The sequence below is a fragment of the Bos grunniens genome, chromosome X (assembly GCF_055505025.1).
Source record: "Bos grunniens cultivar Pamir isolate PY7600 chromosome X, Bosgru_T2T1.0, whole genome shotgun sequence".
NCBI classification, from domain to species: Eukaryota; Metazoa; Chordata; class Mammalia; order Artiodactyla; family Bovidae; genus Bos; species Bos grunniens.
In genome coordinates, this window is record NC_141194.1 from 36,014,109 (window position 1) to 36,037,899 (window position 23,791).

General features: G+C 43.5%; 1 long non-coding RNA gene and 1 pseudogene across 10 annotated transcripts in view; one reads left to right on the plus strand and one right to left on the minus strand.

Annotated features, from left to right (window-relative positions):
- The window catches only part of LOC147340119 (uncharacterized), a 571,221-nt gene that overhangs the window by 461,586 nt on the left and 85,844 nt on the right, over positions 1-23,791 (plus strand). For 5 of the 9 annotated variants that reach the window (XR_015158931.1, XR_015158932.1, XR_015158935.1 and 2 more), the window contains one exon: positions 14,377-14,472. This is a non-coding gene — a long non-coding RNA (uncharacterized LOC147340119). Of the gene's footprint in view, positions 1-3,770; positions 3,848-8,134; positions 8,230-14,376; positions 14,473-23,791 lie in introns of all 9 variants that reach the window. The other 4 variants (XR_015158927.1, XR_015158948.1, XR_015158929.1 and 1 more) reach the window with 3 other exon arrangements.
- On the minus strand, positions 9,731-10,658 carry LOC147340127 (ferritin heavy chain pseudogene; annotated as a pseudogene). Its single transcript, XR_015158923.1, has one exon. The product of XR_015158923.1 is annotated as a ferritin heavy chain pseudogene (transcript).

Consider the following 23,791-nt stretch of genomic DNA (forward strand, 5'->3'; position numbering starts at 1 on the left):
CAAAGTAAAACTATCAACAAAATAAAAAGGCAACCTATTGAATGGGAGAAAATATTGGCAAATGATAAATGTGATAAGGCAGTGGTCCCAAGTCTTTTTGGCACCAGGGACCAGTTTTGTGGAAGACAATTTTTTCATGGACTGGGTGTGGGGGGATGGTTTCAGGATGATTCAAGCACATTACATATTTTGTGAACTTTATTTCTAATCTAATGCTGCTGCTGCTCGGACTGGAGGTTGAGGACTCCTGTGATAAGGGGTTAATCTCCAAAATAGCAAAAAAAAAAAAATTGATTACTAAAACTTACAGAAGATCTGAATTGATGTTTCTGCAAAGTAGACATACAGATGGCTAAGAGGTACATAAAAAGTATTCAGCATCACTTATCATCAGTTCAGTTCAGTCACTCAGTCGTGTCCAACTCTTTGTGACCCCATGAATCACAGCAGGCCAGGCTTCCCTGTCCATCACCAACTCCTGGAGTTTATCCAAACTCATGTCCATCAAGTCGGTGATGCAATCCAGCCATTTTATCCTCTGTCATCCCCTTTTCCTCCTGGCCCAAATTCCTCCCAGCATTAGTGTCTTTTCCAATGAGTCAGCTCTTTGCATGAGGTGGCCAAAGGATTGGAGTTTCAGCTTCAGCATCAATCCTTCCAATGAACACCCAGGACTGATCTCCTTTAGGATGGACTGGTTGGATCTCCCAGCACTCCACGGGACTCTCAAGAGTCTTCTCCAACACCACAGTTCAAAAGCATCAATTCTTCGGTGCTCAGCTTTCTTCACAGTCCAACTCTCACATCAATACGTGACTACTGGAAAAACCATAGTCTTGACTAGATGGACCTTTGTTGGCAAAGTAATGTCGCTCCTTTTGAATATGCTATCTAGGTTAGTCATAACTTTCCTTCCAAGGAGTAAGCATCTTTTAATTTCATAGCTGCAGTCACCATCTGAAGTTATTTTGGAGCCCAGAAAAATAAAGTCTGCCACTGTTTACACTGTTTCCCCATCTATTTGCCATGAAGTGATGGGACCAGATGCCGTGATCTTAGTTTTCTGAATGTTGAGCTTTAAGCCAACTTTTTCACTCTCCTCTTTCACTTTCATCAAGAGGCTCTTTATTTCCTCTTCACTTTCTGCCATAAGGGTGGTATCATCTGCATATCTGAAGTTATTGATATTTCTCCCAGCAATCTTGATTCCAGCTTGTGCTTCTTGCAGCCCAGTGTTTCTCATGATGTAGAAGTTCAGTAAGCAGGGTGACAATATACACCCTTGACGTACTCCTTTTCGTATTTGGAACCAGTCTGTTGTTCCATGTCCAGTTCTGACTGTTGCTTCCTGACCTGCATATCAGTTTCTCAAGAGGCAGGTCAGGTGATTTGGTATTTCCATCTCTTGAAGAATTTTCCACAACTTATTGTGATCCACACAGTCAAAGGTTTTGGCATAGTCAATAAAGCAGAAATAGATGTTTTTCTGGAACTCTCTTGCCTTTTTGATGATCCAGCAGATGTTGGCAATTTGATCTCTGGTTCCTCTGCCTTTTCTAAAACCAGCTTGAACATTTGGAAGTTCACGGTTCATGTACTGCTAAAGCCTCGCTTGGAGAATTTTGAGCATTACTTTACTAGCGTGTGAGATGAGTGCAATCATGCGGTAGTTTGAGCATTCTTTGGCATTGCCTTTCTTTGAGATTGGAATCAATACTGACCTTTTCTAGTCCTGTGGCCACTGCTGAGTTTTCCAAATTTGTTGGTATAGTGAGTGCAGCATTTTCACAGCATTATCTTTTAGGATTTGAAATACCTCAAATGGAAGGCATTAGGTGAAATGAAATAAGTCAGACTAAGAAAGACAGATACCATATATGTATCTGTATATGTATCTCCTTTATATGCGAGATCTAAAACAAGAACAACAAGCAAAAACCAAAACTCGTAGAGGAGAGATTGGTAATTGCCAGAGCAAAGGTGAGGGGGTCAAGGTCAGCAAAATGGGTTAAGGAAGCAGAAGACAAAATCTTCAGGTTATAAGTCATGGGTTATAATGTATGGCATGGTGCCTGTCATTAATAACACTATTGTATATTTGCAAGTTCCTAGTACAGTAAGCCTAAAAAGTTCTTATCACAACTAAAACATTTGTAACTATTGTATGGTAATGGATGTCAACTACTTGGGATCTTTTCACAACATATACAGATATCTAACCATTATGTTATATACCTGAAATCATTGGTATATGTCAATTATATCTCAATGTAAGAAATATGGAGACAGTAAAAAGATTAGTGGTTGAGAGGGGAGGAGTACAGAATATGTGAAGAGGATATTTTTTAGGGCACTGAAAAGTCTGTACATGACTATAATCAGGAGTACATGTCCCTATACATTTGTCCAAGCCCATAGAATGTACACCACCAATAAGGAATCCTAACATAAACTGTGGCCTTTGGGTGATTATGATGTATCATTGTAGGTTCATCAGTTGTAACAAATTTACCACTCTGTTTCTGGATGTTGAGTGTGGCATACATTATGCATATGTGGGGCCAGGGAATATGTGGCCTGGGAATATCTCGGTTCCTTTCTCTCAATTTTGCTATCAGCCTAAAACTTCTCTTAAAAGTGTTGTTGTTTAGTCAGTAAGTCATGTCCAACTCTTTGCGACCCCAAGGATTGTAGTATGTCAGGCTCCTCTTTCCTCCCACTGTCTCCCAGAGTTTGTTCAAATTCATGACCATTGAGTCAGTGATGCCATCCAACCATCTCTTCCTCTGTCTCCCCCTTCTCCTTTTGCCTTCCATCTTTCCCAGCATCAGGGTGTTTTCCAGTGAGTCAGTTCTTTGCATCAGGTGGCCAGAATATTGGAGTTTCAGAAATAGTCCTTAAAATGAATATCCAGGGTTGATTTCCTTTAGAATCAGACTGGTCTGATCTCCTTGCAGTCGAAGGGACTCTCAAAAAACATCATCTTTAACAAATTAAAAAAGTAACACAATAGATGGTGGGCGGGATTTGGCTTGCAGGCCATAGTTTGACAACCCATGGTATAAAACAAAGCAGTCTGTGATGAAACAAATAGGTAAATGTGTGTGTGTCTATGTCACTTGATGCGTCTGGTTAACCGTGCATCTATTACCAAGAAAGGCTCACTGCCTGATGTGCATAGAACCCCATACTATAGCATTGGCTTTTGAGAAAAGGAAGTTTTCTTGTGAGGTCAGCTGACAAGGAGACAGGAGGCAAGGCTCTCAAATCTGGTTCTTCACCCCAAGGTTGAAGGAGAAATTTAAGGGGTTCGAGGAATCAGCTGATTGGCCAGTCTCAAATCAGCCCATTTGAACTACTTGTGCTGCTGGAAGCCATGGTTTCCTTTTCTCTTGGGAGGGTGGAATGTATTGCTTTACAATGTTGTGTTTGTTTCTGCTATAGAACAAAGTGAATCGGCTATATGCATCCATATATCCCCTCCCTTCAGCCTCCCTCCCACACCACATCCCACTCCTCTAAGCCATCCCAGAGCCCCAAGCTGAGCTCCCTGTGCTACAGCAGCTTGCCACTAGCTGTCTATTTTACACATGGTAGTGTATATATGTCTGTGCTACTTTCTCAGTTGGCACCCTCCCTCTTCCCCCTCTTGTCCACATGTCCATCTTTATGACTGCATTTCTATTTCTGCCCTGCAGTGGGTTCAGCAGTACCGTTTTCCTAGATTCCATGTATATGCATTAATAGACCATGATTTTTTTCTCTTTCAGACTTACTTCACTCTGTATGACAGACTCTAGGTCCATCCCCATCACTTCAAATGTCCTAATTGTATTTCTTTTTGTGGGTGAGTAATATTCCATTGTATATATGTAGATCTTGTTTATCTGTTTTTGTGTCACTGGACATTTAGGCTGCTTCCATGTCTTGGCTATTGTGAACAGACCTGCATTGAACATTGGGGTACATGTGTCTTTGAATTATGGTTTTCTCAGGGTATATGCCCAGTAGTGGGGTTTCTGAGTCTATGGTGGTTCTATTTTTAGTTTTTTAAGGAACCTCCATACTGTTCTCCATTGTGGCTGCACCAATTTACATTCCCACCAACAGTGCAAGAGGGTTCTCTTTTCTCCACACGCTCTCCACCATTTATTGTTTATAGAATTTTTTGATGATAGCCATTCTGACCAGTGTGAGGTGATACATCGTTGTAGTTTTGATTTGCATTTCTCTAATTATTACCGACATTGAGCATGTTTTCATGAGCTTTTTGCCCATCTGTATGTCTTCTCTGGAGAAATGTCTGTTTATTTGTTTATTTTGGCTGTGCTGGGTCTTTCTTGCTGTGTGAGGGCTTTCTCTATTTGTGCTGCATGGGAGCTACTCTCCAGCTGTGGTGTGGTGGGTTTCTCATTTCAGTGGCTTCTCTTGTTGCAGAGCATGGGCTCTAGGCACGTGGGTTTCAGTAGTTGTGGCTCGTGGGCCTAGTTGCTCTGCAGCATGTGAGATCTTCCCAAACCGGGGATTGAACCAGTGTCCCCTGCATTGCAAGGCATATTCTTAACTACTGGGTCACTAGGGAAGCCCTCATGGTAAGTTTCAATTTGTATTGCTCTACTAATTAGTGATGTTGAGCATAACATCCCCATTCATCTGCTCTCTAGGTCCATGACTGAATACTGAGGCTTAAACAGCAATAGGTCCACACGTGGGATGAGTGCTAGGGTTTTAGGACCTGGGGTTTTGGTTCTGGCTGATTTTCTGTGGCCTGACAGACCAAATTATTTCCCAGGTGATGCTAGTGGTAAAGAACCCGCCTGCCAGCTCAGGAGACACGAGAGAGGTGCATTTGATCCCTGGGTCGGGAGGATCCCTGGAGGACGAAATGGCAATCCACTCCAGTGTTCTTGCCTGGGAAATCCCATGGACAGAGGAGCCTGGGAGGCTACAGTCCATGGGGTTGCAGACAGTTGGATATGACTGAGTGACTTAGCATGCGTGCATGATGGGCCAAATTTTTTCCATTAGTTATATTACTATCCATCTTTTGGTGGCCTGGGGAGTGAGTGATGGCTGGTTCTTCCAGCATTCTAACAGAGTCTAGTAAGTCCTGGATCTCCTCTGTGTATTCCTTTCCTTCCTGATGTTCATAGGCCTCTCTTTTCATATGGCCCAACATACCTGTACCACAGAGAAGGTGTACTTAGAATGAGTAGCAGGAGTTGCCTTTTTCTTAGCTCCAAGGTGCAGGGCTCTCATGCAGGTTATTAGCTCTGCCTTCTGGGCAGACATACCTGGAGGAGGAGTTCTGCTTCTAGGACTTCCTGATGAGTTACTGCTGCATACCAAAGAGTCCCCCATCCATGAAGCTCCTCCCATTTGTAAGCATTTCTGTATCTGTATTGTCAGGTCAGGTCTGCTAGAATGGACTTGAGTGAATTGTACAGAAAGGCCTTATGGCATTCTGCAGTCTATCTTAGTGGCTCATTGTTATTTCCTTTAAGAGCGTCACATACGGGTTTACCATGATCCCAAACTTAGGGATCCAAATACAACGAAGCCCAGCCATTCCTAAGAATCCTCAGGATTGCCTTTTGGTTGTTGATGCCGTCACTCTAATCCGTCCCTTCCATTTGGAATATGTTTCTTTGTCATAAATATTTTACAGTTGGTTGAGAAGTTTTCACTTTTCCCATGGACACTTTATATCCCCAGTCTGCCAGAAAGTTGAAAGTAAGGATTGTATTTTGTCCTGAAGCTTCCTTCGTTTTACTGGCCATTAGGTATATTATTCATATATTGCAGTACAACTCTTTGATTTAATTGCCAGTCCCTTAAGTCCTTGGCTAAGGCTTGCCGAGAAGATGGTGCGGGCATTCTTCGATCCTTGTGGGAGCACCATCCAACAATAGAGTTCTTTCATATTAGTCTCTGGATCATCTCATTCAAAGGCAACAGTTCCTAGGCCTCAGGACTGAGTGGTATGCAGTAAAAGGGATCTTTTAGGTCTAGAATTATAAACCAGCAAAAGTCTCCAAATAAGATTGTAAGTAAAAGTATAAGAATTTGGCACTGTGGAACATACATCGTGTACAATTTAGTCAATGAGTCTCAGATCCCATGCAAACAATAATCTCTGGCCCCTGGCTTTTGTACCGGCAGTATTGGAGTATTTTATTGATATTGATAAGTTTGATAAGGGGCTTCCCTGGAACCTCAGATGGTAGGTAGAGAATCTGCCTGCAATGCAGGAGACCCAGGTTGGATCCCTGGGTAAGGAAGATCTTCTGGAAAAGGGAATGGCTACCCACTCCAGTATCCCTGCATGGAGAATCCCATGGACAGAGGAGCCTGGTGGGCTACAGTCCATGAGGTCGTAAAGAATGGGACATCACTGAACCACTAACGCTACACTACTGACGTTGGATTACTTGGCATTTAATAAAGGTGGTTCTCAGAGGCTTTATACTTCACATGCCTCTTTAAAGCTTATTGCTTTTTCAGTTCTGACACTTGGCACCGGGCTGGAGTTTCCTCCTACTGGGTTGGCGGTCCTGGCTCTTCCTGGCCTCCCCACAACTCAAGCATCAGCTCTTACCTTTTGTAGAATTTCTTCAGGGACTTCTGGTTCAAGTTTGTCTCGCCATTGTCATAGCACAACTTGGAGAGGGCAGGCTTGACCTAGGAGTACTTTAGTGTCTACTTTTTCTGGTGAGAAAGTCACTTAGGCATTTAACTTTGTTAGATCTTCCCCCAGTAAGGGAATAGGGCATTCAGGCAGATACAGAAAGCTGTGACCTACATATTCTCCCCCCGCTGCCAATTATATCAGATCTGAGGTAGAGAGTGTACATGTACGAATGCCCTAGGTTGACCTTGGTCATCTAGCCCTTTGGGAACTTGTTTCATTTGATACTGCCCTGCCTGAGGGCAATTGAAAAGATACAAATTTTAAATATGTTTAAATTGAAATTAAACATTTTCAATATAATAAACAATCTACTCTTTTAAGCCATAGTTTTTTGATCCCTATTTTACATATGAGAAAACAGAGGCACAGAGAAGTTAATTCACATTCCCCAATGCCTTCAATTTAGTAAGTGGCTAGAATGGCATTTGAACCCAGGCCATCTGTGGGGAAGAATCCACGACACCAAACTGTTTCTCCAAAACTGGGGAGCAAGAAGGATCTTTAGGCTTCCCTGGTGGCTCAGTGGTAAAGAATCCTTCTGCCAAACAGGAGACCTGGGTTTGATCCCTGATCCAGGAAGATCTCACATTTCGCAGAGCACCTCAGCCTGCGCATCACAACTACTGAACCTGTGCTCTAGAGCCGGGGAACCACGACTGCTGAGCCCATGTGCCACTACTACTGAAGTCCAAGCGCCTCGTGCCCCTGGTGTGCAACAGGCAAAGCGACCACACTAAGGAACCCACACACCACAACTAGAGAAGAGCCTGTGCAGTAATGAAGCCCTAGCACAACCTAAAAGTCAATTTCTAGTTATAGAGATGAACAGCTACTCACCTGGTGCTTGCTTCTATCTAGAGGAGAACAGTTAATTGACATATGTAGGATCTGAGACATTGTCAGAGAGAGGAAAATGAAAGTGTTAGTCACTCGGTTGAGTCCGACCATTTGCGACCCCATGGATTGGAGCCTGCTAGGCTACTCTGTTCATGGAATTCTCCAGGCAAGAACACTGGAGTGGGTGGACATTCCCTTCTCCCAGGGATCTCCCTGACCCTGGGACTAAACCAGGGTCATGTCTAAGCTACAGGGAGGAATATTTGTAAATATTTGAATATTTGTAAATATTCAAAGCAGTTTGCAAACTTTAGGGAGACTCAGACTGACCATGTGTCAATCTGAGGACCATGTCTTATCAAGGACCATAAGACAGGCAAGATCTGTACAATTTTACCTTTTGCCTTATTAACCACACCTAGGCACAGAAGAAACATATTTTGAGTGTTTTTATTAGGATATTATGGTTTACATGTGTAGAGACTTCATCTGATCAAATAGAGTTGACCGAGAGGCTGAATTTTTAAAGGGGAAGAGGAAAAAAATAAAGATTTTTTTTTTTTTTTTTTTGCTGTCCTTTGTCTGTGTTGCTGCGCATGGCCTTAGTTCTTCTGAGGCATGTGGCATCATAATTCCCGGACCAGAGATCGAACCCATATCCCCTGTGTTGGAAGGCAGTTTCTTAACTACTGGACCAACAGGCAAGTCCTTATCATTTTCTTAAGAAATCTTTTTTTTTTTAAACTGGAAAATTTATTTCTGCATAGTTACAAGAAGATAAAAAGTTCAGTCTTCTCCCCATTCTGAAAGCAGATCCCAGGAGGCCACAGTGAGGTCACAAACAGGCTGATTTGGGGCCACGGGGTGTGGGCACAGGTGGGCACAGTCTGCAGTGAGCTAATGGTCAAGGTGAGGTCAGCACCCCTCTGGGCGTTTCATCACCTCAGCCCTGCTTCTACATGTTCGTTACCCAGGGCTTAGGCTCTGCCACACTCCTAGTCCACTCTCCAGTGAGGTTTTCCACTCCCATGACCACACACAATCTATATAGGGATCATGATATTTCCCATAGGTCTATTTCTAAAGCTGATATCCACATCCACTCTGAACTCCAGGTTCATTTTTCTGGCTACCTGCATGACAGTTCCACTTGGATGTCTAATATGCATCTCAGATTTTACATGACATGCCTTCTCCAACCTTCCATCCCAGCTGTGCCCCTGGCAAAAGACCTCAAATTGATAAAATGGCACCACCATCAACCCAGGCTAAATTAGATTAATTTCTTCATATCTCACTCTTCATCTCTGGTCCACGAAGAAACCTTGCTGATGTATCCCAATCCATCTGCAGTGTGTCTACATCTCTTCATTTCTTCATCCTCCACTCCAGTTCAATCACCATTGTCTTTCACCTGGACCAGCTGTGATACCTCCCAGCTTCAACCCTTCCCACACTACATTCCTCAATACAGCCAGTACCAGTGACTTCATATTCAGGGGGATTCATTTTACTTTATATTCAGTATCACAAATTGGCCTTCATTCAAGAGCTTATATTTTTCACCCTAGAAGGGCTATATAGATTAACCGTCAATAGAATTGAGGTAAATTTTGAGTGGTGCCATGTTACTTTATCGCAGGGTGGTACAGTTAAAAAAAAATCGCACATGGGTATTTTGTAAAGGGTGCATCCATGCTCAACAGTGGTGACCACAAGAAGTGTGTCTCTAGGAAAGCCAGGCCTGCTACCCTTAGATTGTCACTGTAGCCCAGGGTGAGCTTGTCAGAGAGGGACTCTGCTATGCCAGCATCCAGGGCTACCATCTTGCTACCCAGAAGTCTGCTTCAAATAAAATCAAGACCCCTTTATTTCATTCCCTTCCCAATCCCATTCCCTTCACTGTTTCTGGAGATCTATACCAATCATGATTTTCAGGCCATATTTTTATAGCTCATCTATTCACAGTCACCCACATTCACCAGAGCCTCACCTCACCCACGCCCACCCCATGTACCACATTGTTTATTAGGGGAAGGTACATTTTGTATTGTTCAGGATCCTATGGGTCCCCTTCTTCCCTCCCTCTGTGCAGATCTTGAGCTACCTGTGGACAGGGCATTGGTAGCTCAAGAGACTCCTGGATACCTGTTTTAAAACTTGAAAGGTTAAGGGTTTGCACGCATGAATCAACAAGGGACCTTTATTTCTTTATGAAGCAATTTATTGGAAGAACTGTCAACACTGAAATAAGGAAAATTTAAGTGAACTTTTTCTGGTGACCTTGGGCAGTCACCTAGGACTCGGGGGAAAGTCCAGTCCCGGCTCAGTCCTTCTTGTCGCCGTCACCCAGGGTGAGCTTGTCAAAGAAGTCCTCTGCCAGGGCACCTTCCGGGGACCCCATGTTGCTCAGGTTGCTGACATGGTCCCCCAGCTCCTTGATGAACCTGACCTGCTGGTCCAGGTAGCCAGTCCCCAGGAAGTGGCACAGGTTGGCATCGCTGCTGTCGGTGGCCAGCTGGTGCAGGTTGAGCAGGCTCTGGTTGACGTACTTCTCCCAGTGCAGGCTATCTTGCATGGCCTGGAGTCCGCTCTTCCACTGTTGGGTCTCAGGCTTTACGATGTTGAGGAAGCAGATGCGGCCCCCGCGCTGGATCTGTAGGAACATCAGGCTCTCGGCTGTCCTGCTGTGCTCCTGGGAGCGGAGCAGGAAGAAGTGGGAGAAATGCTTCAAGCCCACATCATCATGGTCGAGGTATAAGGCCACGGCCAGGCACTGGAAGGAGGCGTGAAACTCCAGGGTGGCATGATTGTTGATTGCGGCTTCGCACTCGGGGCGGTAGTTCTGACGCTCCTGTGAGGGCGATGTGGGCAGCATGGCGGGCCACTCCCCGACCCAGGGAATGGCGGCTGGGACAAAGCGTCTCCGGGGCAGGAATCGGCGGGGGTGGGGGCGGGGTGGCCGGGGCCAGTGGCCTCCTCGGAACCTTTCCAGGGTGGACAATGTGGGTGGCCGGAGGCGGGCTCCGGGCCAGATGGCTGGTAGCTGGGCAGGGTCTCTGGGATGGATTGTTAGAGGTGTCTGTTGGGCGGGGTCAGTACCCGGGCTTGCGATTGGTTAAGGAAGAGGTCACGTGGGTGGGCGGGAGCCGTGTGCAGGAGCCGTGAGCTGGGCGAGACCACTGTCTATCCAAGCCAGGGTGTGGCCAGGGCGAGACCACTGTCTATCAAAGCCAGGGTGAGGCAGAGCTGCTTTGAGCTGAATACTTGGCATCCACAAAGTGTTTAGTTTTGCCATAATACTTTTCCCAAGGACTTTCTCTTATTCTCGAATAGCTCCCTTTTATAGTACTCTGTTCCCATTTTATAAACCCACTATCATTTTTACAGTTCTGACAATATGAATTTGAATTTTTTTGTGATGTTCTCTTCTATTTCCTGTAGTATATTTGTTTTTTCCTCCAGAAATTGTTCTGTTTACGCATCATGATCTCTTCCACTTCTGTCAAATATCTGGTAAGCATTTGTCTATCCATATTTGGGCATAAAGGACTCATTTGATTAGCCTTGAAATTTACCATGGATCTGAGCTACAGTTATGACATCCATTCCACTATTAGTCTCCTATGAATGGGAGTGTAGAGTGTGTCAGGGAGTGGTCTTCTCTCTTTGGGATACATGGTTTGGAGCTTGCAGGTAAGATAAGGACCATCTCAAATGCCAAAAGCTTGGTGTTTTCTGAAACTGGAAGACTTTCCTGTATCCCGATTGATTATGTCTTTGTGTTTTGTTTCTTTCTCTTCTGTGGAGCAGGTCCACAGTTACATCAGAGCTTCTCTCATATAATTTCCCTTCCTGAGCCTTTGAATGACATAAGGAGACTCTAGCCCCATCCTCTGCCCCACCAGTGTGCACTGGGTCTTGTAAGAACAGAAAGTAAAAACGTACTGTGTTAAGCTAATAAGACTCAGAATATTTGTTGTAGCAGTTAGCCTACTCTGACTAGTTAGCCAGGAAGGAAGTTCTGGATGACTACAGGTTATAAGTTATTGTAAGCCTACAGCATTTTCTCTTGGTGCAAACACAGATTCAGAAGTTAATCCCTTGGAGAAGGGAATGGCTCCCCACTCCAGTATTCTGGCCTGGAGAATCCCATGGACCGAGGAGCCTGGCAGGCTACAGTCCATGGGGTCACAAAGAGTTGGACATGTCTGAATGAGTAACACTTCCAGTTTTTTCATTGTGATTTAACCCCCTCCCCTTGCTGTTCTGCAGTGATTTTGGAGCCCAAGATATAAAATCTGTTGCTGTGAGTCCCAGGGGTTCCCCAAGTGGCCACAGGAGGAGGAAGCAGCAGAAGGGGTGCTACTCTCCAGCCAGGGGCTGAGCGTGGGGGAAGCCACATCCTCTTGTCCTTTGGAAAGGCTTTTGACATCAAGGTTAGCCCTGAAGCTACCATTTCCATGTTATCAAGGAGGCATCGTGTGTGCGTGCTGAGCTTTCTCTTGAGAGGCATCTCTAACCCTGGGTATTGCAGGAACTTATGTTTGAAGTAGTAACAGATGGGGGCTGCTTATGAACTGAGTTCCTCAAAGAGCCCAAGAGGATGCCAAAAGCTGGTGCTCAAAGGAAGTATACAGGCCTGCTGCTGGGGGTAGGTGCTTAGTCCAAAACCTCAAAGGAAACCAGGTAGACTCCTTCCTGTTTGGTCCAGAGACTCCAGGAGGCATAGTCTTGTGTGACCAATGACTTGATAGGGCATATGGAGCCAGTGGGGAATAAAGGGAAGACTTGCTGGAATGCATCCAGGGCACCTTCCAAAGCATATTTGTTGGCCTTAGCCCCAGTGGAAGGCCGCCAACTTGTATGTGATTGCATGTATAACAGGGCAAAGAAACAGTGAGATGTGAGGGATGTGTTGCCTCCAGAACAGGAAAAGGCCTAATATGTGTTGTGCTTGTCTGGGTGTACTGGATGGTTTCATGGTGAGTAATTGATGTTTGGTGATCCCAGGTGACTCAGTGGTCAAGTACCTGCCTGAAATGCAGAAGACCTGTGTTTGACCCCTGGGTTGAGAAGATCCCCTGGGGAAGGAAATGGCAACCCACTCAGTATTCTTGCTTGGAAAATCCCATGAACAGAGGAGCCTGGCAGGCTACAGTCCTACAGTCCATGGGATCACAAAGAGTCAGAAATAACTGAACAACTAAACAACACATTTGATGGTTGACTGTTGGGGAAATTTCTCAGCCCTTAGAGCAGATGTCCCCAACCTTTTTGGCACCAAGGACCAGTTTTAGGGAAGAAAATTTTTCCATAGACCAGGGGTGCAGGATTAGTTTTGGGATGATTCAATGGCATTACATTTATTGTGCTCTTTATTTCTATTATTACTACATCAGCTCCACCTCAGATCATCAGGCAGTAGATACCAAGCTTGGGAACCTCTGCCCTATAGGACTAGTTGATGACCAGAAATATGACAGACAAGGCTAAGCCTTGAATCTTGAGGTCTAGGTGGTGTCTGAGGGTATGCAGGTCTACTTGTACTGCTTTCAGAGGGACCCCTGAGCATAATGGCATCAATATAATGCCCAAAATGACACCTTTCCAACTATAACGTATTTAAATCCTGGTGGCAGAGGCTACATGTGATTGCAGGGCTATTTAAATATTCCATTGAGAACTGCATAAATGTATAATCAGCCCCTTAAAAGCAAAAACAAAGAGAGCCTGGGACTCATCAAAGATGAGATCGAGTGGAACATGTTAGTAGGTCAGTGAACACAAAGGACACTTGTTCGGCCAACCATACATCCGTAGTCAGTTCTATAATAGGAATTGAAGCCTTGCCTGAGCACTAAGGTTTTGATCATCCATGCCATCCTTTGGTTGCTGGCTGAAGTACCTGCCAAATGGGACTATTAACAAGGGAGACAGTGACTTCATGACTCGGGTCTTAAGCATATCTTTAATGACAGGGCACCCTATTTAAGTTGATAATGCAAGATGTTTAGTATGTTGACCAGGAGAGGAAGTGTCCCTCATGTCCAGTAGAGAGTTCCACCAGGAAGGCAAAAAACATGGGCTTATTCCATGTGGAATGGTCCCATTGGAACCACCACCAGAGGAATCTGTTTGAGGTGAAGGATCCTAATAGTGACAACCAAATGGGTTTGTGCAGCTTTGATTGTTTTCCCAGCAATGCCCTGTAGGTATGATCTCAGTGAGGCAGCACTGAGTGGCAGCATGAAGCAAGATCTTAATTACCTGCCCAGGAATTCAGTTCAGTTCAGTTCAGTCGCTCAGTTGTGTCTGACTCTTTGTGACCCCACGAATCGCAGCATGCCAGGCCTCCCTGTCCATCACCAACTCCTGGAGTCTACTCAAACTCATGTCCATCAAGTCAGTGATGCCATGCAGCCATCTCATCCTCTGTCGGCCCCTTATCCTTCTGCCCCCAATCCCTCCCAGCATCAGAGTCTTTTCCAATGAGTCAACTCTTCGCATGAGGTAGCCAAAGTATTGGAGTTTCAGCTTTAGCATCATTCCTTCCAAAGAAATCCCAGGGCTGATCTCCTTCAGAATGGACTGGTTGGATCTCCTTGCAGTCCAAGGGACTCTCAAGAGTCTTCTCCAACACCACAGTTCAAAAGCATCAATTCTTCGGTGCTCAGCCTTCTTCACAGTCCAACTCTCACATCCATACATGACCACTGGAAAAACCATAGCCTTGAGTAGACGGACGTTTGTTGGCAAAGTAATGTCTCTGTTTTTGAATATGCTATCTAGGTTGGTCATAACTTTCCTTCCGAGGAGTAAGCGTCTTTTATTTATTTTTTTTAAAGAGCATTTAAACGCCGAGTAAATTCCACAAAACAACTTCTGAATGCCGGCAGAGGACATCAGGCACCCAGAAAAGCAACCCAACTCTTCGAAAGGAGGTAGGAAAAAATATAAAAGACAAAAAAAAGAGACAAAAGAGGGAGGGACGGAGTTCCGTCCCGGGAAGGGAGTCTTAAAAAGAGAGAAGTTTCTAAACACCAGGAAACCTTCTCACTGTCGAATCTGTGCCGAGCTTTGGAAGCACAGAGGGCAACATAACAGGGAGAAAAAAATAAACAAGTAAGCGTCTTTTAATTTCATGGCTGCAATCACCATCTGCAGTTATTTTGAAGCCCCCCAAAATAAAGTCTGCCACTGTTTCCACTGTTTCCCCATCTATTTCCCATGAAGTGATGGGACCAGTGGCCATGATCTTAGTTTTTTTGAATGTTGAGTTTTAAGCCAACTTTTTCACTCTCCTCTTTCACTTTCATCAAGAGGCTTTTTAGTTCATCTTCACTTTCTGCCTTAAGGGTGGTGTCATCTGCATATCTGAGGTTATTGATATTTCTTCCGGCAATCTTGATTCCAGCTTGTGCTTCCTCCAGCCCAGCGTTTCTCATGATGTACTCTGCAGGGTGACAATATACAGCCTTGACGAACTCCTTTTCCTATTTGGAACCAGTCTGTTGTTCCATGTCCAGTTCTAACTGTTGCTTCCTGACCTGCATACAAATTTCTCAAGAGGCAGGTCAGGTGGTCTGGTATTCCCATCTCTTTCACAATTTTCCACAGTTTATTAAACCTAGGTAACCTGGATGAGAACCAGGAATCCTAGCCACCAGACCAGCAAGGGCAAGAGGCTAGAAGCTATTTTTCCCTGGATCTTTGCCCCTAGTGAAAAATGCATTTATCATGGAGGCAGAAACTATAAATGCAGGTATAAAGTTTATTATTAGAGACATAACACAAAAACAAGTTGGAGAGTACACAGAGATAGGTTTGTTTAGTTAAGATAGAAGTAAGACAGAGATGCATATCTGGAGAGAAAGGGTGTTGTTGACCTAAAAAATTATCACAACCTTAAAGTTGAGAGTTGTGTTTTACTTGTTGTGAATTTTTAGGACTGTAAGCCTGGGAGACAGCATCTCATATAATCATGAGATTGCTCTGAGGAGGCTAGGGGTGGGGGTGCAGGGAAGTCAGGTTTTACAGAAGTTTGCAACAAAGGGCAGGTAGTCTGAACATCAGAAGTATTTTTGTGAGTTAAAGAAACCAAATATCCTAAGTTAAGGAATTCAGTGCTTTTCTGTGTATAGAAAGATGCAGAAGTGTGGGCTCACTGAAATAATTCCTTTCATATGCGTCTCAGCTGTCTGAGGCCAGTAACCTATGTTTTTTCTACATCCTGAGTTCATTCCTCTGTGCTCACCATAGGGAGTGGCTGCAGCCACATGGCTGCAGGATTTCAGGTATTATTCTCCTTTCTGACTGTCCTTAGGATCCACATTTGGAAGGCCGAAATCACTAATGACTATGACATCTTTACTTATAATTGCAGGAATACTCCATTTCTCAGTGTGGACGTTCTGCCAAGTGAGGAGGAGGACAGTAAAGGGGCAGTTAAGTCATTTATATAGGTATAGGCCAGTTCTTCTGGGTCTTTGTTTCAGTTCAGTTCAGTTCAGTTGCTCAGTCGTGTCTGACTCTTTGCGACCCCATAAATTGCAGCATGCCAGGCCTCCCTGTCCATCACCAACTTCCGGAGTTCATTCAAACTCAGATCCATCAAGTCGGTGATGCCATCCAACCATCTCATCCTCTGTCATCCCCTTCTCCTCCTACCTTCAATCTTTCCAAGCATCACGGTCTTTTCAAATGAGTCAGCTCTCTGCATCAGGTGGCCAAAGTACTGGAGTTTCAGCTTCAACATCAGTCCCTCCAATGAACACCCAGGATTGATCTCCTTTAGGATGGACTGGTTGGATCTCCTTGCAGTCCAAGGGACTCTCAAGAGTCTTCTCCAACACCACAGTTTGAAAGCATCAATTCATACAATTCAGTGTTTTTTATGGTATTCACAAGGCTGTTAAACCATCACCAGTATATAATTCAAGAGTATTTTCCTCACCCTGGAAGGAAACCATGTACCCATTAAGCAGTCACTCCATTATCCTGTTCCCAGCAAACACTAACTTACTTTCTACCTCTATGGATGTATCATGGGCCTTCCACATGAATAGAGTTATGTAATATGTGGCCTTTTGAATCTGGGTTTTTACTTAGTATAACACTTTCAAGGTTGTTCCATGTTGTAGAATGTTTTAGTGCTTTATTCTTTTTATGGCTTAATAATATTCCATTGTGTGTGTGCGTGTGTGTGTGTACACACCTTAGTATAATGGTTTCAATGTTGATCCATGTCGTAGAATGTATTAGTACTTCATTGTTTTCATGGCTTAATAATATTCCAGTGTGTGTGTGTGTTTGTGTGTGTACACAACACATTTTGTGTACCCATTCTTTAGTTTGTAAATGTTTCCACATTGGGGCTATTATGAATAATGTTGCTGTTAACATTTATGTCCAAGTTTTTATGTGAACATATGCTTATAGTTTCTTGTGTATATACCTCGAAGTGAAATTACTAGGTAATATGGTAAAACTCTGTCTAAATTATTTTAAGGAACTGACAAAATATTTCCTATAGGGGCTTTACCCTTAAGACGTATGAGTGGTCCGATTTCTCTACCGCCTCACCAACACTTCTTATCTGTTTTTTTAAAATTGTAATCATAGGAGTGAGGTGGTACATCATTGTGGTTTTGACTTATATTTCCCCAATGATTAATGATGCCAGGCATCTTTTCTTGTGTTTATTAGCCATTTGTGTATCTTCTTTAATGTATTCATGCCTTTTGCCCATTTTTTTTCAATTGAGTTTTTAATCTTTTTTGTCCTTGAGTGGTAGGAGGTCATTATATATCCTAGATTCTAGGATTTTTTTTACCCACAGTTTGGGCCATCTTTTGACTTTTTTAGCCTTTTGGTGAATAAAATATTTCATTTAGGTGAAGTACAATATTTAAAAAACTGTAATCTCCCTGGTGACTCAGATAGTAAAGAATATGCCTGCAATGTGGGAGACCAGGGTTTGATCCCTCAGTTGGAAAGATCCCTGGAGAAGGGAATCACAACCCACTCCAGTATTCTTGCCTAGAGTAGTCTATGGAAGAGGATCCTGAAAAGGCTACAGTCCATGGGGTCACAAAGAGTCAGACACAACTGAGCAACAAACAATCTAATATTGTTGCAGAAACCAGTACTCAAGAAACCAAGCGCCACACTTGGAGAGTTGGAGAACTCAAGTTTCTTACGGTGGCGGGCCCAGAGGAGTTAACACTCCAAGCTCTGAGCCCGGAACAAAGGGATAACAGAGTTTTCATAGACAGACTGTAGTGAGCAACACTAGCTGTTGATAGGCTGGTTTAAACTAAGGGGTTTTGCATGCTTGGGAACAGTGGTCAAGATTGGGAGGGGGCTGCCTGGCCTGGATAGACATGGGGCTGGGCGATTACAAAGAGCAGGACAAGGGTGAATGAGATAAACTCATTCCTAGTATTACAAATCCCCAGTTTCTGAGACTACGTGACCTACGTGATCTAGACTTTGCAAGGGACAAGCTGAGTTACAGATGCAGAAGGAGAAGGAGGTTATGTAAAATTTTAACTTCTTCATTCCACACTCTTGATGCTTCTATTTCTCGTTGTAGAAAGCATCATCGCATGTTTTGGTAGGACATTCAGAGCTCCCCATTGTTTAGCGGGCTGTATTGAACTATTACCATTTGTAACTTTATGGATTCAACTAAGAGGTTATGAACTGGGTAATAGCGTTGAGAATACAAGGTCCAAACAAGAGTGCTGCAAAGAGCATGAAGAGAGGACCTGTTAAAGGGAGAAGCCATGATGCCCAGCTCCAGATATTGCTCCAATTACCCCAGAAATTAGTTGCTTTTTCCCTCCTTTTATGATTTGTTCCCTTAGCTGTTGGGCCATGTCCCTGACTATTTCTGATTGGTTTATATAAGAGCAGCATTCTTCATTCAAGAAGAGGCTGAGTCCTCCCTTTTCAGCTGTCAATAGGTCTAGCCCTTTCCTATTTTGTAAAACCACTACAGACAGGGAGTATAGTTTGTCTTAGAAGGCTGCTAAAGATGTGGGTACTCTCTCAATGTCGTCTGTGAAGTCTTCAGATAGTGTATGGTAAAAGTGATTGATGAAGCAATTCCTGCTATTCCCATACCTATCCCAGCCGTGATTCCCAGACCGACTAGTAGGGGTATAAACTCTATGGCTCTTTTTGACTGTGTATGTGTTGCCAGCGGTATGGTGAGCGTCTGGTTGTTAGGAACAATAGTCATCTGGGGAGTGAGGAAAGCTAAGGTGCAGATACCCATCTAATTGACTGGTAGACATTTTACTTCTTCAGTTCACTTCAGTTCCTCAGTCATGTCTGACTCTTTGCGACCCTATGAATCGCAGCACTCCAGGCCTCCCTGTCCGTCACCAACTCCGGGAGTTCACTCAGACTCACGTCCAGTGAGTCAGTGATGCCATCCAGCCATCTCATCCTCTGTCATCCCCTTCTCCTCCTGCCCCCAATCCCTCCCAGCATCAGAGACTTTTCCAATGACTCAACTCTTTGCATCAGGTGGCCAAACTACTGGAGTTTGAGCTTTAGCATCATTCCTTCCAAAGAAATCCCAGGGCTGATCTCCTTCAGAATGGACTGGTTGCATCTCCTTGCAGTCCAAGAGTCTTCTCCAACACCACAGTTCAAAAGCATCAATTCTTTGGCACTCAGCCTTCTTCACAGTCCAACTCTCACATCCATACATGACCACAGGAAAAACCATAGCCTTGACTAGACGGACCTTTGTTGGCAAAGTAATGTCTCTGCTTTTCAATATGCTATCTAGGTTGGTCATAACTTTCCTTCCAAGGAGTAAGCGTCTTTTAATTTCATGGCTGCAGTCACCATCTGCAGTGATTTTGGAGCCCAAAAAAATAAATTCTGGCACGGTTTCCACTGTTTCCCCATCTATTTCCCATGAAGTGATGGGACCAGATGCCATGGTCTTTGTTTTCTGAATGTTGAGCTTTAAGCCAACTTTTTCACTCTCCACTTTCACTTTCATCAAGAGGCTTTTGAGTTCCTCTTCACTTTCTGCCATAAGGGTGGTGTCATCTGCATATCTGAGGTTATTGATATTTCTCCCGGCAATCTTGATTCCATTTTGTGTTTCTTCCAGTCCAGCTTTTCTCATGATGTACTCTGCATAGAAGTTAAATAAACAGGGTGACAATATACAGCCTTGACATACTCTTTTTCCTATGTGGAACCAGTCTGTTATCCCATATCCAGTTCTAACTGTTACTTCCTGAGCTGCAGACAGGTTTCTCAAGAGGCAGATCAGGTGGTCTGATATTTCCATCTCTTTCAGAATTTTCCACAGTTTATTGTGATCCACACAGTACCCAATTACTTGAATAGAGCTTTTAGTATAGTGTTAAATAGAAATGGCAAGAGAAGACATTTTTTTCTTGTTCACAAGTGTGATGTTAGTTGTCTATTTTTCAAATACCCTTTGTCAGGTTGAGGAGGTTCCATTCTGCTACATATTTCTGGAGTGTTTTATCATTCAAGAGTTGTGGGTTTTGTTAAATGCTTTTCTGTATGCATTGAGATAATCACGTGGGCATTTCTTTCTTTTCTCTATTAATGCAATGTATAATATTGATAGATTTTCATAGATAGAACTATTCTTGCTCTCCTGGGATAAATCTCATTTGAACAGGGAGTTCAGTTCAGTTTCTCAGTCATGTCCGACTCTTTGCAACCCCATGAACCGCAGCACGCCAGGCCTCCCTGTCCATCATGAACTCATGAAGTCCACCCAAACCCATGTCCATTGAGTCAGTGATGCCATCCAGCCATCTCATCCTCTGTCGTCCCCTTCTCCTCCTGCCCTCAATCTTTCCCAGCATCAGGGTCTTTTCCCGTGAGTCAGATCTTCAAATGAGGTGGCCAAAGTGTTGGAGTTTCAACTTCAACATCAGTCCTTCCAATGAACACCCAGGACTGATCTCCTTTAGAATGGACTGGTTGGATCTCCTTGCAGTCCAAGGGACTCTCAAGAGTCTTCTCCAACACCACAGTTCAAAAGCATCAATTCTTCAGCGCTCAGCTTTCTTCATAGTCCAACTCTCACATCTATACATGACCACTGGAAAAACCATAGCCTTGACTAGACGGACCTTTGTTGGCAAAGTAATGTCTCTGCTTTTTAATATGCTGTCTAGGTGAGTCATAACTTTCCTTCCAAGGAGTAAGCATCTTTTAATTTCATGACTGCAGTCACCATCTGCAGTGATTGGAGCCCAGAAAAATAAAGTCTGCCACTGTTTCCACTGTTTCCCTATCTATTTCCCATGAAGTGATGGGACCATATGCCATGATCTTCGTTTTCTGAATGTTGAGCTTTAAGCCAACTTTTTCACTCTCCTCTTTCACTTTCATCAAGAGGCTCTTTAGTTCTTTTTCACTTTCTGCCGTAAGGGTGGTGTCATCTGCATATCAGAGGTTATTGATATTTCTCCTGGCAGTCTTGATCCAGCTTGTGCTTCCTCCAGCCCAGTGTTTCTCATGATGTACTCTGCATATAAGTTAAATAAGCAGGGTGACAATATACAGTCTTGACATAGTCCTTTTCCTATGTGGAACCAGTCTGTTCTTCCATGTTCAGTTCTAACTGTTGCTTCCTGAGCTGCATACAGGTTTCTCAAGAGGCAGGTCGGGTGGTCTGGTATTCCCTTCTCTTTCAGAATTTTCCACAGTTTATTGTGATCCACACAGTCCAAGGCTTTGGCATAGTCAATAAAGCAGAAATAGATGTTTTCCTGGAACTCTGTTGATTTTTTGATGATCCATTGGATGTTGGCCATTTGATCTCTGGTTCCTGTGCCTTTTCTAAAACCAGCTTGAATATCTGGAAGTTCATGGTTCACATATTGCTGAAGCCTGGCTTGGAGAATTTTGAACATTACTTTACTAGCATGTGGGATGAGTGCAATTGTATGGTATTTTGAGCATTCTTTGGCATTGCCTTTCTTTGGGATTGGAATGAAACTGACCTTTTCCAGTCCTGTGGCCACTGCTGAGTTTTCCAAATTTGCTGGCTTAGTGAGTACAGCACTTTCACAGCATCATCTTTCGGGATTTGAATTAGCTCAACTGGAATTCCATCTCCTCCACTAGCTTTGTTCATAGTGATGCTTCCTAAGGCCCACTTGACTTCACATTCCAGGATGTCTGGCTCTAGGTGAGTGATCACACCATCCTGATTATCTGGATTGTGAAGATCTTTTTTGTACAGTTCTTCTGTGTATTCTTGCCACCTCTTCTTAATATCTTTTGCTTCTCTTAGGTCCCTACCATTTCTGTCCTTTATTGAGCCCATCTTTGCATGAAATGTTCCCTTGGTATCTCTAATTTTCTTGAAGAGATCTCTAGTCTTTCCCATTCTGTTGTTTTCCTCTATTTCTTTCCATTGATTGCTGAGGAAGGCTTTCTTATCTCTCCTTGCTATTCTTTGGGACTGTGCATTCAAATGGGTTTATCTTTCCTTTTCACCTTTGCTTTTCGCTTCCCTTCTTTTCACAGGGTGTATAGTCCTTTTTTGGGGGGCCTTCCCTGGTGGCTCAGATGTTAGAGCATCTGCCTGGAATGCAGGAGACCTGGGTTCGACCCCTGGGTTGGGAAGATCCCCTGGAGAAGGAAGTGGCAACTCACTCCAGTACTCTTGCCTGGAGAATCCCATGGAGGGAGGAGCCTGGTGGGCTGCAGTCCATGGGGTTGCAAAGAGTTGGACACGACTGAGCGACTTTACTTCACTTCACTTCATAGTCCTTTTAATATGTTGCTGGGTTCAGCTTAGTTATATTTTGTTGTTTTTTTTTTTTACATCTGTAGACATAAGTGTTATATTTCTGTGGTTTCCTTGTGATACCTTTGTCTGGGTTTTTTTTTTTTTATCAAGTAACACTGGCCTTATAGAATTAGTTAAGAAGTGTTCCCTTCTCTTCTGTTTTTTGGAAGAGTTTGAGAGCCATTAGTTTAAAATCTTCAGTGTCTGGTAGAATTCATCAGTAAAGCCATATGGTGTTGGGTTTTTCTTGTCATTGTATACCTTGTAACCTTTGAGTTTAAACCTCTTTACTTGTTACGGACTTTTCCAATTTTCTGTCGCTTCATAAGTCAGGTTTGGTAGTTTGTATTTATAAGAACTTGTCCTTTCCATTTATGTTATATTATCTATTAACATATAATACCTCATAATATTCTGCTTCAGTTCTTTTTATTTTTGTAATGTTGGGAGTAATATCTGACTTTTAACTCCTGGTATTAGAAATACAACTTTCCTCTCATTTTTCTAAGGTTTGTCCATTTTTTTTTTCATTTGTTCAAAGGACCAATTTTGATTTTGTTGGTTATCTGCATTATTTTATATTCCTTATTCAGTTTATCTCCACCTTAATTTTTGTCATCCTTTCTTATACTTCTTTTGAGTTTAGTTTGGTCTTTTTTTTTAGTTTCTTAAGGTGGCAAGTTACATTATTGTTTTGAGATCTTTATTCTTCTTTAATGTAGAAACTATACATTTCACTCTGAACCTTACTTTCAGTATATCCCATTAGTTTTGGTATGTTGGTTTTCAGTTTTTATCTCAGAGTGTTTTCTAATCTGTTATATACCTTGTCTCAGGTAGCCTGGTCTAGAATATTTGTATTAAACGCTTTGATCACTGCCTACTGGGAGGCCAGTCCAGGTGTGATAAAAATTCATGGAGGGAAAAACAAAATCAAGGCCTTGAACTAACCCTTCAGAGAGCCATTGTCAGGACAAAATTTGAATTTTTTGAGAATAAATTTTGTATGGCCGCCTGTGGCATCTGACTTCCCTGGTGGCTCAGACGGTAAAGCTTCTGCTTGCAATGCAGGAGACCTGGGTTCGATCCCTGGGTTGGGAAGATCCCCTGGAGAAGCAAATGGCAACCCACTCCAGTACTCTTGCCTGGAAAATCCCATGGACAGAGGAGCCTGGTAGACTACAGTCCATGGGCTCACAAAGACTCGGACATGACTGAGAGACTTCACTTTCTTCCTCTGGCATCTGCAAGCAACACTCAGAACCACTAGTAATCTGTTGTCCATGGTGTGCAGCAAGTTGAAGTGGGAGCTCAACTCCTTGACTGGGAATCAAACCTGGGCTTATGGTGATGAGAGTACCCTATCCTAACCTCTAGACCACCAGCGACTAGAGGCTGGAAGCAGAACCCTGACTCTTATTTTCTTTGAAGAAAGAATTTTAGCAAAG